The sequence below is a fragment of the Notamacropus eugenii genome, chromosome 3, assembly GCF_028372415.1.
Source record: "Notamacropus eugenii isolate mMacEug1 chromosome 3, mMacEug1.pri_v2, whole genome shotgun sequence".
Lineage (NCBI taxonomy): Eukaryota > Metazoa > Chordata > Mammalia > Diprotodontia > Macropodidae > Notamacropus > Notamacropus eugenii.
Window position 1 is genome coordinate 237,941,168 of NC_092874.1, and position 16,374 is coordinate 237,957,541.

Consider the following 16,374-nt stretch of genomic DNA (forward strand, 5'->3'; position numbering starts at 1 on the left):
AAACTTTTGCAAGTGGTTTTATTTATAGTACCAATGTTCCCTAAAGGGAAAGTCAGATAGCAAGAAAACTAAAGTTTAAAGCTGGACAATAACTGGACAAATTTCTTTACAAAATAAGACAAAGAAAGCCAAAAGTGTCATTTTCCATATAGTACCCACACAATTTCAATTTTATTCAGATCAAAGTAAAAATGCCTTTGATTATACTGGTTAAAGCAGCCATAGGATTAGATCTGTACTCAAAAAACACTACATGTGCAACAGGAATGATCAATATGCTGCTAGTACAATGGATTTGCTGCTGTATTGTTACAATATTAACAGTTATAAATAGAGCAGTGTAACTAGTTGTTTGGAAGGATCCTTAGAGTGTTACAATGTCAACAGGTACCATACTTCATTTTTCTTCACTCCACTGAAAAGAGAATTGCATACCTGGGCTTTTTCTTCTTCAGAAGAGGCTCTCTTGATATTGAATACATTGCAAATCTCTTCTGGAGGCTTTCCCTTGATCATATTTCCAACAGGCTAGCATGGGACATCAAGCAAACCTTTAATGTCTAGGTAATTTGCAGTCAGAAGAAGTTCAAAAAAGGCTCCTGGTCAAATTTCAGGAATTCTTGGTCCCAAACAGGAATATCATCTGTTTGCTTCTCTTTGTTCTCATCATGCTCAGCAGGAGGAAAATCATCCTTGTGGTGGGTGCACCACTGAATTCTCCTTTTTAGTATCGTTGCATTAGCATTTGGTAGAGGAACTAGATCATCATTCCCTTCATTATCCATTCTCATATCTTTCAACATGATCTTGATACTTACAGACTATTTTGTGGTTTCAACATCAACTTCAAATATCTCTCCATCAGAGCTCTGCAACTTAACTGAAGGCATGGTTCCAGATCCCCAGGTACTCTGGCAAGCTGGAGAAGCCAAAAAGACTGGGTGGGTTAAGGGACAGGAAATGAGGGAGGAAAGGTTGGAGGCAATGTGGAACATCAAGGCCACTACAACACTGATTTTAAAAAAAAGAATCAAGTAATACTTTAGTGGAACAGAGTAGATCAGCAAGAATGAGGAACAATTGAACATAGTAGACCAAAACGCAATAAACCAAAGAACATAAAAATATAACCTACTTTCAACTGGGCAAACAAAAAAGTAGTTGAGCAAAAAACAAAACAAAACAAAAAGGTTTAGACCAGAATTTTACACCATATACAATAATAAATTCCAAATAAATGAATTACTAAAATAAAAAGAAGAAAATTACTGTTTGTGCCTTTCATATCTATGACCAACTGTCACCCAAGGACAGGGAATACAAAGAATAAAGTAGACAATCTCAAATGTTGGCAGTGAAGTGAAAAAGTTCATAGAATGCTGAACCTAGAGTCAAGAAGACAAATTGGGTCCTGGACACTGTGTGTATATGTTTGTGTGTTACATATATATATATGTATGTATATGTGTGTGTGTATGTGTACATACACATACACACATATATGCATATATATGACACACACATATGCATATACACACATATACATATGCATATACACATGAATTTTTATATATACATGAATATATATATAGATGCATGCACCCATATGTATGCATACATAGATAAAGATATGTATATATCATGCACATTATATGTACATGTGTGTATATGTATATATAGTATAGATTATATATACATGTGTATATATACATATATATATCAAAAGATGAAAGAGCGGGAATAGATCAGTGGAATACATTAGATAAGCAAAAATAAGAAATATTTGAATCCAGGAACGAAATGTTCCATAAACCCCAGAAATATAAAGAACTTGGGAAAGAATTATCTATTTATGTTTATGTTCTTGAGTTTATTAAATATTGGACTAGTAAGTTCAATTGTTTCTGATTCTTGTTTATCTACTGTCATCCACCAATCTAGTTTCTAATTTTTTTAAACCAGTATTCCATCATTTAAGAAGAATATATCAATAGCCCCCTATGTACTAGATGCTACAGGTACAAAGATAAATACAAAAGTAAAGCTCTCCTTTCTCTCTCTCTCTCTCTCACTCTCTCTCTCTCTCTCTCTCTCTCTCTCTCTCTCTCTCTCTCTCTCCGTCTTTCTCTCTGTCTCTCTCCCCTTTTTTTTCTCTCTTCACACATATCATTCACAGAATTCTGTGTTATATGTGTTTATCACCTACTGATGGTTTGTTTCCCACTCTTAAGTGCATAAATAAACTTCAGGTCACCTGTCTGCCTCTTTACTGAGCTGGTTTATTTGAACAGTAACTAGAAGCATCCTGAAAATTTTCACAACCCTCCTACAGATGTGCATCAAAATGACTTATTGTGGTTGAAGGGCAATCTCTAGACTGAGAATAAAAAGTGTACTAAAATAAATTTTTTAGAAACACACCAGGTTTGAACAGAATATTGACCTCCAAGGCATCTGAGGGAAGTATGAAAGTCCAGTGGAGGTCCTAAAATATTAGGACTAAAGCATCCATAAAATATATATGGAAGCTAAAAAGAAAAGAGTGCCAAGAATATTCTATTTGTTTGATAATCCAAACTCTTCAAGCTATAGCATTTTTTCCAAAACATTTAACATTTCCTATCCTCACTGACAAGAATATAATCATGGACAGGGCTTCCCAAGCATATTCCTGGATTGACCAACTACTTGGCTCATTTTAATTTAATTATTCAAAAGCCTGAGGAAGTCACAAAGAGAAATTGTATTATGGATCTGATTCTTTGTTGTTGTTCTGTTTTTTCAAGGTAATTGAGGTTAAATGACTTGCCCAAGGTCACACAGCTGGTCAAATGTCTGAGGATGGATTTGAACTCAGGTCATCCTGACTCTAGCACTAGTCCTCTGTCTACTAAACCACCTAGATGCTCCCAGATATGATTCCTACTAACAGGGAAGAACTCATTCTTAGGGGTGAAAATCAAGTCAAGTCAAGATGTATCTATTAAGTATTTTCTCTGTCCCAGTTTGCCAACTGCACATAATGCAAACACACAAAAGCAAAGGTAATGTCTGCCCTCAGGAAGTCTAGACTCTAATGGGGATAAGATGATAGAAGAGATACAAAAAGGTGGGGGAAGTAACATGGAGACAAGGTAAATCTAGAGAGTTCAGCTCAAAGCCAAGACACAAAAAAATGGTTCTCCTTTGCACATATCCTTCCTTAAAATGGAGTTTCTAGAAAAATTTCATCAATGGAAGAAAGAGGTCACAGGAGAAGAGGCATAATACAAGGCCAGGAAGACATAAGATCTTTATGTTATAAAACCTCGTAATATAATAAGTTCCAAAAGGAGACAAAATCAAAATATAAAAAGCTTCATATTGTTGCTGAAATGATGGTAATGATGATGATGATGATGATGATGATGATGATAGAACAAATGGTAAGATGTACCAGTCCTAGCTATGGCCAAGGGAACAATTCCTAAACAAAGATTATAGATAGTCATAAAATGGATGATAAATAAATGATGGGATTGAGCAATGTTGGAAGAGCTTCAGGAAAACAGGCATAGCAATATCTTATTAGTTGAAATATGGATTGATCCAAACATCCTAGAAACAACGTAGAATATGTAAGAATAGTCATTATAGCATTCATTCTCTATTGCCCTAAGATACCTCTTCTGGTATAGTAAAAGAGGTAAAATGACATAGGAATATTATACATATGTATATACACACACATATGTATGTATATGTATGTATGTATGTGTATAAATATACAGGAAAGAAACAGAAATGAAATGGTTGCCTATCAATAATGATAACGGTAGAAACGTGATTTATGAATGTAATAGAAGCTGCTGGCCCCTTAAGAAATTATAAACACTAGGAATAAAAAAAAAATCTAATCTGGGTAGGCATATATAATAATACAATAAAGTATGTACAAACAAGAAAATATAATATATGGAAAAATAGCAATAATATAAATGAAACAACGATAAAATGAAACCATTCACCAGATAATTATGATGTCCAATCTTGGTTCTAAGGAGAGAACAAATGCATATTCTCCTTTATTTACTGTTAATAGGTTTAGAATTAGTTCAAGAAATAGAGTAGAGAACAATATAGAGGGAAAAGAGCCCTCATCAATTAAATGTTTGATTCAGAAGACTTGCACTCTTTGTCCACTGTATTTCTGGCAATGTTTCTAGCTATGTACATCGGGTGGGGGAGGTTGTATCCTTCTGACCTGGGAATGATTAGAGAGTAAAGTGTGGACATTCATCAACCAGAGACAGATGCGAATGTTTTCTATGTCTCTAAGAGATATCCCTTGAAGGTGATAAATGTTGTGAACTAGAATTTGTTGAGTTTCCATGAGTTAATATTTGCGGATGATAGTAATCTCCAGGTCAACAAGCCATGGTAGGCCTAGGTATTCCATGAAGACTATTAATTTAGGTATTGTAGAACTGTGTTGAATGGTCTATTAGAGATATTTTACATAGCATTTAGAAGTTCATTAAGAATTGTGGTGCATAGACTGTTGTTTTTTTTTTAGTGCATGACATTAACAAAGGCACTTCAAAAGACAATGCTTAAACTTCCTAAAGACTCCAAACAACTTTTCCAGAATTGAATATATGAACAAATTATCCTACTACAAATGATCACTGTCACACCATCACTCCCTAGTGCACCCCAGTTGATTTGTTAAGGATAGGGACTGTTCTATCAGTTTAAAAAAACAAGAGATACCTTCCACTCTTGCTCTGAAACTATGAATTATAACTCTATCTGTTTCGGTCTCTCTTCTCTTTTTGTAAAAGGTGATTTTTCAGGTAGATGACAGAAGAGGAATATATTTGGAGGTGATGATGATATGAAGATAAAAGATATCAAACTCCATATCTAACATAAATAAATGCATAATGGACGCTTGCTAGAAGTCAGTTGTTTGGGTTTGTATAAAATTCACGCATTTTTCAAAGTTGTGATTTTTGCTTTTATTCTGCCAAGGTTTATTTTTTATTTCCCAATTCTAGATTTGTAGTTTTCTTGCTTCTTTTTTTTTTTGGAACTAGACAATTTTGTAAGGACATTTTATTATACCTTCTAGCAACCCTTCTTTTTTATTAACCTAATTTCTCCTTAATAAATTTATTTCCATTTTGAGTTTTTTTTTTTTGTTTCTTCTTATTGTTCCATTATTTCTGAGGGATCCAAAGAACCTGCTGTTTTCCAGCTTTGTTTTTTACTTTGAAATGCTTGAATCCCTTTATATACAATTTTTATTTACTGATCTGTGTCCTTTTCTAGAATTTTTCCTTCCTTATTCATGAGACTTACAATTAGCTTTTCCCTTTGGGGACTCAGCTCACAGATGATATTCTTCTCTTGAGTCTTTGATTTTCCCCTGCCTATTTTAATCTTAGTCCAGTAGTTTGTATTAGACTATTCACTATTTTAACATTTCACTCTGCGATTTTACAAGGCATATTTTCTCTAGCTCAGAATCCTAATTCTAAGCAACCTCAATTTCCATGAGTTGAGACTTTAGTTGGGATTGATAGGTTTCTTTTTGAGAGAAAACTTTCTGGGAAAGAAACTAGAGATGAGCTCATATCTTTCTTTCCTTCAGGCATAGAAACTTTTCTTTTTCACTGACTCTTCACTGAGGTCTTTCCCTCAAGGTAGCTGTATCACTTTTCTGTTAGGTACCTAGGAGAATAAAATGGTCAATCCATGCTGTCATTTAAATTACTATAAATTTAGCATATGACTTGATGTTTTGAGGTTATGGGGTAAGAGAGATATATTTAAAAAATTAATATTGCTATCTTGCTGATCAATTATTTTTAACTGAAAATTATAGTTTGTTTTGTTTTGTTGGTGGTAGTGGTGGTGGGGTTTTTATGGTAATGTCATTTGTTCCAATTTTCTACTACCCCCAAAAAATGTTTGGTTCTAAATGCAAGAACCTGGAGAAGTGAATCTTCTGTATATGAAAGCAACTTGATCTCAATTCAATTCAGCAAACTTTTCTTTTAAGTGAATGGCATTAAACCAACAGTGAGACAAGTAAAGGTCTAGCTCAGTTTTTCCCAAATCTTTTTTTTGTCCCTTTAATCCTTTTTTTTTAATAATAATAGCAACCAAAGTATTATGAACACTCAAGATACTTTAATACACTACTTATAATATCATCTATCACTATCTAATGCTTAAGGAACCATTAAAGTATTTTTAGTGTGTACTACTTTGACTATCATCATGAACTCCAAAGAGGCTCTCAAAACCCGAAATCGGAACCATTTGTCTAGATGAACCCTTTCTTCAATTTGTGTTTCAAGGATTCCTGAAGTATTGCCACATGGATGATGATGGTGATGATGATGATGATGATGATGATGATGATGATGATGATGATGATGATGACAATGACAACGACAAATACAACGACCACGATGGCAATGATGATGACAATAGAGCTAGAGTTTATATAAGGCCTTAAGGTTCACAAAATGTTTTGTGAATATTAACTCATTTCATCTGCCTGGTCAATGATGATGTCCAGAAAACCGGCACTGAAACTCCCATGAGGAGGCTACTCTATCAATCAAACAACAGAGTATTTATTACCATGTGACAATTACTGCTCCAGGCATTGGGGATACAAAGGGAAAGAAATTTAATAATTCCTGCTCTCAGGTATTCTATCAGATACAATGACATGTAACATGCAATACGTTATATGTAATAACATGTAACATAACAAATAACATGTACCTGCAGAGGAATATACAGAGAAAATGAAAAAATAAATACAAAGTCATTGAATAAAGGCTAGTTAGAGAGGGAGAGTACTGACAGTTGAGGGGATAATGAAAGGCTTCATTTAGCATGTGGTACTTGAATCTGGAATACACTGATGGATTTTATGAAGTGGGAGTGGGGAAGGACAACATTCTATGCAAGGTCTAAAGCCAGTACAAAAACAAGAGATTTAAAATGGAATGTTACATGTGAACAATAGGGAGAAATTCAGTTTAGCTGGATAGTACAATATGCAAAAGGGGGTGATGAATAATAAAGTTGGAAAAATAGGAAGGGGTCAGGATATGAAGTGTATTAAAACGTCAAAGAGAGAAATTGACATCTCATCCAAAGATAAAAACATTTATGGTGAAGTGAAAAGCCAAATTGCTAAAAGCTGAGGATTGAATAAGAGGAAATGAAGAGGAAGAAACAAATGTAGAAAACTTTTTTCTAGGATTTTGACTGGAAAAAAACACAAAGGATAATTGCTGTACACATATGTAAACCGTATGTATAAACGCATAATGTACAATTTTCATGTCTATTCAATAATATGCTCAGGGTTGTACCATCTACATTCTGGTACCATGGAAGGGGTCACTGATACTCAAATACAAAACCTTGTTGCATGTCGTCATGCACTTGTGAAAGCTGACAGCAATCTCACCATATGAAGTATTGCTAGGGTTGGAAGCTCAATTTCAGGTGGACAGTCTCGGGCGGGTAAAGGTGGGAACTTCTAAATCTTAGAGTTCTCACGAGACCCCCCAGGAAACGGCTGGGAATCGAGGTGAACCGAGCTATCTCGTGTATTTCTGCCTCTTCCCGTGAGAAACGTGATGGGAGAGAGCTCTCCCCGCCCTCGAGATAGTCCCGGATCTGGGCACACTATTGTTATCTAACAGCATGGTATTCAGATGCAAACTATGCTGCTGGAGGGTTTAAGTAGGATCAGGAAAGCCTGAAAGTTCTCTTGGGCGGAGGGGCGCGGAGCGGACAGCACAACAAGGCTCCGCTTTTCCTCTCTCCTCTCTCCCCTCCCCCTCTCTCCCCGCTTGTACTTCTACTTCCAATCTCTTATTGTAAAATCTTTGCCTCCTTGGGAGATCTTTCTCTTTCCCTCCTAAGGAAGAATTCCCCTGCACTTGTAACTAGACCCTGAAATAAAGCTCAACCCTTGTTCGACTCTGGAATGTCCTTTCTCTCATACGAGCATCCGGTTTGGCCAACCGAAGACCTCGGGATAGAGGTAAGGGAAGACTCGGGTAGCCCACAGGCCTCTAGGCCTGGCAAAGTATCAGTAGGATCTAGTAACGTTTTTTGTTTTGATATTTTGGTTTTCTTTTTTTCTGAGGAAACTTGAAAGTGTTTAAAGGCAGTAGGGAAGGAACCAGTACACAAAGAGCTATCAAATGTTTAATGGAAGTAACTACTGAAGAGACAGTCCATTGAAAACTGGGTTGGATTCAAGGACATATGTAGATGGATTTGCCTTATCAAAGAGAGGGAATATCTCATTATTGGACACCAGGAAAAGAGTTAAAAATAAAGCATGAATGTGAGTTGAAGAGAAGGAAATGAAATTAATTGGTAATTGGCATCAATTTTCTTAGTAATGAAAGAATTGAGGTTCTTAGGTGAGAGATGTTGTTGAGAAAATCTTGAGGAGTGAAGAGATTTGTAATGACTTCTATGGGAAATAGGATAAAAAAATCAGTTACAATAGAGAAAATGATTGACATACTGCAGTGAAAGTTCAGTTAATGTTAGGTATAAACTTTTAGAGTATCTAATAAGACCTATATAGAGAGAACTTCTTTACCTCAAATATACTAAACACACCCTTCTAGTCAAACTATATGGAAGCGGAATCTGTCTTGCTGTGTTCGATGTCATCAAGGGTCATAAACCATGGTTAAACAATAATTGTATTTAAATGAGTATCCCAAGATGTTTCTTCACTTGAGATTGAAGGGGTTCATTCTCTTAGCTTCTGCCCAATATTAATGCCCATGGATTGCTTTGGTTGCCATTGGATGGTATAAAGGAAGGAGCAAAAAATCTTCTGAGATGCTTATTCTCTCTTGTCTAGAACTGTATCTATGCAGATGCTCTCAAATAGATTATAATTGAGTCAAGATGAATTCTTTGATCAAGATATGTTGTAGTTGCTTTGGGGACAGAAGACAGTAGTAGGCAGATCTGTTTGTATGTAGCTCCATTTCCGATTAGAAATCCATATCTTTGTGGAAGAAACTGGCTCTATATAATATTCCTAATCTGAAACAGCTCCCTCATCATGCAACTGAGTTTCCAGGGGAGTGTAAAGCCAAGTAAAGTAAGACCTTTGCTGTTTTTGTTTTAGTATAATCAAGAAGTATAATGTCTCTATTTGAATGTGACTGAGGAGGATCTTTCCCACCCATGGTCAGGCCAGGGAAGATTTGTAAGAACATCCTTGCCTTTTGTTAATGAGGCACTGGTTCTCAAGGGATGCCCTCTGGCTCTAAAAAGTGTATAAAGACTCTGAGGTGCAGTTTTATTTTGGGGTTTACTTTTGGTAAGAAGATTTGCATGCCCAAGGAGGACTCTGGGAAGCCACTAAGAAGCCTCTCAGTTTTGAGAACCCAGATGTCATGCTTCCCTCTCTGGTAATTATGGTCAGACAGCTGGAAGCCATGTCTGTGATTACTTTGAGTTCAGGATGTTGACTCCCCTGAACTAGGTGAATGATATATGTGCTTGACTAAAGGATTGATACATGTGCTTGATTAAAGTTATTGTTAATCCCTCAAAAGTTGATTTTCCTTTTATGAATCTAAGAACCTGTCACAGTAGTTCCTTCTGTGTATGTTGGGCTGTTTACTGTTACAAGACGTTGAATGGAGGAGTATTAAAAAGTGTGGACAAAAAGCAGAGTTCAACACACAAACACATTTCTGAATAACTCTAATATAATGTCTCAAGGTTTACAAAACACTTTCCTCATAACCCCAGGTTTTTTTTATTTTTATTTTAGAAATAATGAAAGTGAGGCTAAAGGAAAGTAAATTACTTGCCCATAGACATACTAGCAAATCAGTGCCAGATCAAACCTAGGAACTTCAAGCAGTCAGTTTGGAAACTCAGAAGATACTGTTACATCTCTCCAGAAGCAGACCCAGTAATTAGGCACACTTCCAAATGGGAGAAGGATAATCCTTGCCATGAGCCAGGTAGATGAAGTTGAAATTATGGGGTAAACAAACAAAAATCGTGCTGATTTCATACAAGGGTGAATGTGATACCCAAATTACTAACACAAGTAAGGAAACACTTGATAGTATGGGAATTTCAAGGCTAAGAGTCTGCATAGATCAGGCAGCTAAAATGAAGGGAATGCAAGTGAATTACCTGTTTATTAGATTAAACCTGACTGTATTTAAGTGGCACTTGAGAGATCAATTTCTTTTGAAGAGTTTGTAGTGTGGATACCACTGATAACATTAAAGGAGAGTCTAATAATATTTATGTTTTTGCCTTTACTATCATTGTTTCCATTTTGTTCTGATCTCAACACGGTTTTGAAAAGTAGTCTACTACTTTAACTCCAAGAGGTGGTAAAGATTCTCTCCTTATTTCTTTGAACACAGAGAATGAGATATTTTCTGCATTCCTCACTTTTGGATGGGACTAACATGCCAGTTTAATAATAGGTAAGAATCCTTCAAGTATTCTTTCATCATAGCCATGCCTTTTTGGTCCAAAAGTACATGAAATAATCCTCTCTCAAATCAATTGTGATGTTTTCTAGGATAGCAGCATCATAGTCTTTCCTTGTTCCATGATGGAAGACTTTGTAGCTTGGTAAATTATGCTAGTATTTACACTAATCTCAAATAGACTTCTAAAATATGGTTACCTTCACATCACTATTAGACGTAAGAGGAAGACTGATATAGGAAACGTGATGTAATACAAATTTTCACTCACCAGTCTTGAACTATCATCACCACTAATCAGATGAAAAGTGCTATCTAGGACACATTTGGGATGGAGAGTAGAGATAGTAAAAGTGAGATATTCATGTTCTTATAACTAAGCTCCTGAGAAAACCATCAGCTCTCTTTTGATCCATCTAGGAAGATTCTGTGGAAGAAGTAGGTGTTTGGACCTGTTTGTCCTAATGAACAAATCATTTTCACTCTTTACCGATCTTTTCCATTTCCCAATACAGAACAATAACTTTGCCTCTAAACATACAAAACAAATAGAAAATGGTCAATAATCATACATAGAAGAGAAATAATTCTTTCATAATACTAATGTGCTAATTCATAAATTGTGTTCCTCTAACCAAAAAGAACTTATGTACCTCCCAAATGAATTAATTTCCATATAAGAGCTTTTGTAGGACTAACTCACTAGTTGACAAAAATTGCTTGAAATACTGAAAAGCATTTTGACAAAAATGATGCATAGACCAAAATCTCATACCATGTACCAAGACAAAGAAAAAGCGGATAAATGATTTAAATGTAAAGAATGATTTCAAAATTAAAGTATTAGAGCAATGAAAAAAATTTACCTGTCAGATAAGAGAAAATCTGGTGACAAAACAAGAGATAAAGAGGATCAGTTAGTAGAACAGATAACTCTGAGTGAATGAAATTAAAAAGTTTTGACATATACAAAACTAATACAGAAAAAATTTAAAAAGAAACAGGAAAATTTTATAGCAATTTTCTCTGATAAAAATTTATTTTTTCAAATACCTAGGGAAGTGGGCCTAATTTACAAAGACAAGAGCTCTTACCCAATTGATAAATGATCAAAGGTTATGAACAGGTAGTTTTCAGAAGACTAAGTCAAAACTATCACTAGTCACATAAAATAATGTTCAAAATCACTATCCATTAAAGCAATACACATTAAAGCAATTCTGATATCACCCTACATCTATCAGATTGACTAATATGACAGAAAAGGAAAATGACAAGTGCTGGAAGGAATGTGGGAAAATAGGAACACTAATGCAGTATCAGCAGGGTTGTGAAGTGGTCAAACCATTCTGGACAATAATCTGTAACTAAACTCGAAAGATTATAAAACTGCATGCATTTAACCCTAGCAATACCACTATTAGGTATGTATCACAAAGAGATCAGCAAAAAAGGGAGAAGAACCTCTATGTATAAAACTAGTCTCAGCAGCTCTTTTTCTTGTTGGCAATAATTAAAAATTGAGGGGATGCCCATGAACAGGGGAATGGCTAAACAAGCTATTATATAGGATTGTGATGGAATACATTTTTGCTATAAGAAATGATATTATAATTGTTTCAGGAAGAAACATGTGAAGTCTTATATTAACTGATGCAAACTGAAGTGAGGAAAACCAAGAGAACATTGTGCATTATAATAGCAATATTTTAAAAATGATAATCTGTAAAAGACTTAGCTATTCTTATGAAGATAATCATCCAATTTCAAAGTATCCATGATGAATCCACCTCCAGAGAGAACTGTTCTGAGTGCAGATCAAAGCATACTTTTTCACTTTCTTTTTCTTTTCATGTGTGCAATTTCTTTTGTAACATGACTAATATGGATATAAATTTTGTGTGACTTCATATATGTAAAACTGATAGCATATTGCTTACTTTCTCTAGGGAAGGGGGAGGGGCAAGAAATAGGGACGGTATTAGGAACTTGAAATTTAAAAAAAAAGAATGTTAAAAATGCTTTTAAAAGTAATTGGAAAATATTTAACAAAATAATATATATTATATACATATATACACATACATATGTGTGTGTATGTGTGTGTGTGTTCTCCTTATCTTAAATTAATCTATTCAGCTTTAGAGCTCCCATCTGGGGCTAAGCTGCACTGATTACTGGGTGGGTGAATATAAACTCACCAACCCCCTATGCACAACCACTTCTAGATAGATCATGCTTCACATCTCATTGTTAGCCACAATGAAACCAGTGACTAGCTGGGTAGTTTGACATCTGCTCTGATGCCTATGATGTTTCCCTCATGTTGTTTTTCAGAATAATAATCAAATCATTGCTGCCATTGATACTTTTTTTAAAAAAAGAAGGAAAGAAAATGGGCTATGTTTTCACTCAGTCTCTTTGATTACCAAGACCAAATCTCCTTTCGTTGACCATCCCTTCCCTAAATATGCTGTCTTTTCCATTAGAATGTGAGTTTATTTTCTACCTCACTTTATATCTTTAGTAGCATCTAACACAGATCCTGAAACATAGAATGCACATGAAAAGCTTTGTTTCATTCATTCATTCACTCATTTATTCATACATTATCTGCCAACTTGTTTTATGGGATGTTTCCTTCTACTCTCTTTCCCATCCCGCCATACCAATAAAATGGCCAAGATAAAACCACCAATGGGTTTGTAATGTCTGTCTTTGCTATTTAACATTATTTGTAGTACAGTAATGTAGCAACTGTTAGTTGCATATTTCTTTTAGAACAACAAACACCCTACAAGCATTATCAACTTTGACAATGATATTATCTTGCATTTACTTATTTATAGCATCCTTTTTGTCTCCAATGTCTTATTTTTCCTTTTTTCATGTGAGCTCCTTTTGGATTCTTTAAGCCTTTTTCTAGCAGTTAAAAAAATCTAACTTATTGTAAACTCTGATTAAACTAAAGAGGTGACATGTTTTGTTATCATACACTCTCTCCTTTTTTTCAAAGATTTTATTTTAATTGATGACTCGTTCAGCTGTCTTTCATAGTGTAGCTTCTGCTTGCTATTTATTTTCTTTATCATTCTCTTCAACTGAATTGTGATCTGCTAGGCTTTAATTATGATGTCTTTTAAGTGAATCAGTAATCTCTCGGGCTTATAGATTTCATAATTTTCAACCACTACATCATTCTTAGTGAGCGCACTCATTTTATCTGTACCCTTTTCTGGAATCTAACATACTTGCATGTCTGACAAGCTACTGTAGTTTTATAAATTCGTATAGTGTCTTTGCAATATCTCCTATATAAAACCTTTTTTATCTCCCCTTTAAATTACCTTGTATTTACTTGTAGTTTAGGGAAGAACAATGAGGGCCTGGACTTTTAAGCATGCTCATATTTACATTTTCTAGTGAGTATAATGGTAATTTAAATGGGGAGATCTTTCATATTCATTAATAGGCCTTCCTTGATCAAATGGGAACCTGAGTCACAGAGTCTGAGTCACACAGAGCCTGTGGTGGGAGGAGATAGTCTCCAGAGCAGTCAGAGCCAGGAAGGATTCAGGATGCTGGCTAGTGCGAATGAAAGAGCTTGTTTGTGATTTTGTTTAAGAGAGCCTGCGTGTGATTTGGTTAATGAAGCTGGTTTGTGGAAAGCCTAGCAAGGGGCAAGGCTTGGTGATGTGTTGTCCTCTGCAGTTATTGTGTATAGATTTTTGTTGCTGTGATGAATTTGGCTTTCTAGTGTTTGAATAAATGTTTTTCTTCTGTCTTCTATATGGAAAGTCTATTATACTTTGCAATTGAGAACTATGTGGGCAAATTCATAGTCACCACCAGTGCCGTGAATATTGCCTTGGCAATACAATGGAAAACATCCCTGTTAATCCCTGCTTCTTTATACTCTAACACTTGGAACTTTGGGAAGCCTATTTCCAGTCATTGTGATTGAGGGTACTCTTCATTGACAAAATGTCTTATAATTGTCTAAGGAACCGCAAGGACTGATAACTCCGGAAGTGCTCAGGTGAAACTGAATATTCATACCAAAGCAATAGGACTGATCTCTTAATTCTTTTTCTGTCTTGGCAGTGAGGATCCTAGTATCCTGAGTATACTGGATTAAGATAAAGAAGATACAGACCTGTCCACAGTAAGGAAGGACATTTCCATGACCTTATATGAAGTTCCCATGTGTTTATGGACATACACTTCTGTTTCATTTGGTTTTAGACTTTCTTATTCTTAGGTGAATGACTATTCTAGGAGGGGAGTGTGTAGGTGAGTAACAGATCTATCACCAGAAACTTCTGTGATCCCACTAGCACCTGGAAGTGGTAGTGGCAAACAGTAGAGGAAGAACTTGCATGTGGCAGTAAGATAATCACTCAAGTGTGACAACAACTTCAGGAATTAGAGCCTTTTCTGAAGCACCTTTTGTTTTGTTACAGATTCTAGGAGGGCATCAATATTTGAACCTAGCTAGATCTAATGAGAAGACTCCACAAAGCGAACAAGGACTTCTGGGTCCTGTAGTTGTGATATAGCCCTTAGCCACATGTGTTCTCTAAAAGATGTCTCACTACCGTTGAACATTAAGTCAAGTTCACTTCCCCTAGGGACTTTGGGTCCTTGGATCAGGGTCATGAAATATTAACTAAAATATTGCTTAAAAGTGAAATTTTTTTTCTCAGGAGCTGATGTATTTATGCAGAAAAACTAGAAAAATACCTGATGAATAAAAAGCTAATAACAGGTCATGTTTTGTGGTATCCCATTTGTGTGTGCATACACACATACATAGATACACACATATCTACGTGTATGTATGTGTATGGGTCTATGAACGTATATGTGTATAGATATATGTCTATATGTGCATTTAGACATGTGTGTATAAATTTCCTTTGATTATAACTGAAAGCTTTCAAGAGTCCAGGGTTCTCTAGATTTTGTAAAACCCTTGAATATGGGAAGGGGATTAAATCATAGGAAAAAATTAAGATAGAAAATTATTGAACTCCTTTGGAAATTAAAAGAATGCCAGTTACCACTGTTCATGTGATATCTCGGAAAAAAGTGTTGATTGTCTTGACATATGTTACCTAAATATGTTTCTAGAATAAGTGCTGGACTTATTTTAGAGTCAGAAAGTGTATTTTTCAATCACTTTTCCCCTTCATGGTTCTAAGAGCTTGAAAAAGTGACTTTACTGTAAGTATGTTCCCTCATCTACAAAATGGGAATTATAATTATTACACTACCTACCTCACAGGTTTTCCTGAGGGATCAAATGAGATCATTCAATCAGTTAATCAGAAATGTTTAATCAATCAGTTCAAAACATATATTAAGTTCCTCTTATGGGTCACTCACTATCCTTTGCAATAGGAATACAAAGAAAGTCAAAAGAAATGCCCTGTTCTCAAGAAGGTCCCAGTCTAATGGGGAGGCAACATGTAAATATTTATGTACAAATAATAAATTAAAAATATACACATACATATACACCATAGAGATAGATATAGAGGGATAATAGATATATTTATATGCATATATATAAATATGATGTGTATGTTTTATAATACATATCTGTATATTATGTGTATGTGTACATCTATCTCTCTATCTATATGCCATTGTAGATAATCAGTGAAGAAAAATATTAAAATTACTTTGTGCAAAGCACTGGAGAAACAAATGCAAGATAGGGCCTGCTCAGGGCTCACATTCTAATATGTCACATACATGTTTTTGGCTGCAAGTCAAATGGAAAGGTCAATGATCCTTAGGGTACAGCAGTAAAGCAGAAGGGAATGTATCTTCTTTAATATAATTTCCTTGAATA

General features: G+C 35.1%; 1 pseudogene; it reads right to left on the reverse strand.

Moving 5' to 3' along the window:
- Window positions 1-372: 372 nt before the first annotated feature.
- LOC140532013 (S-phase kinase-associated protein 1 pseudogene) lies at window positions 373-890 on the reverse strand (annotated as a pseudogene).
- Window positions 891-16,374: the final 15,484 nt, after the last annotated feature.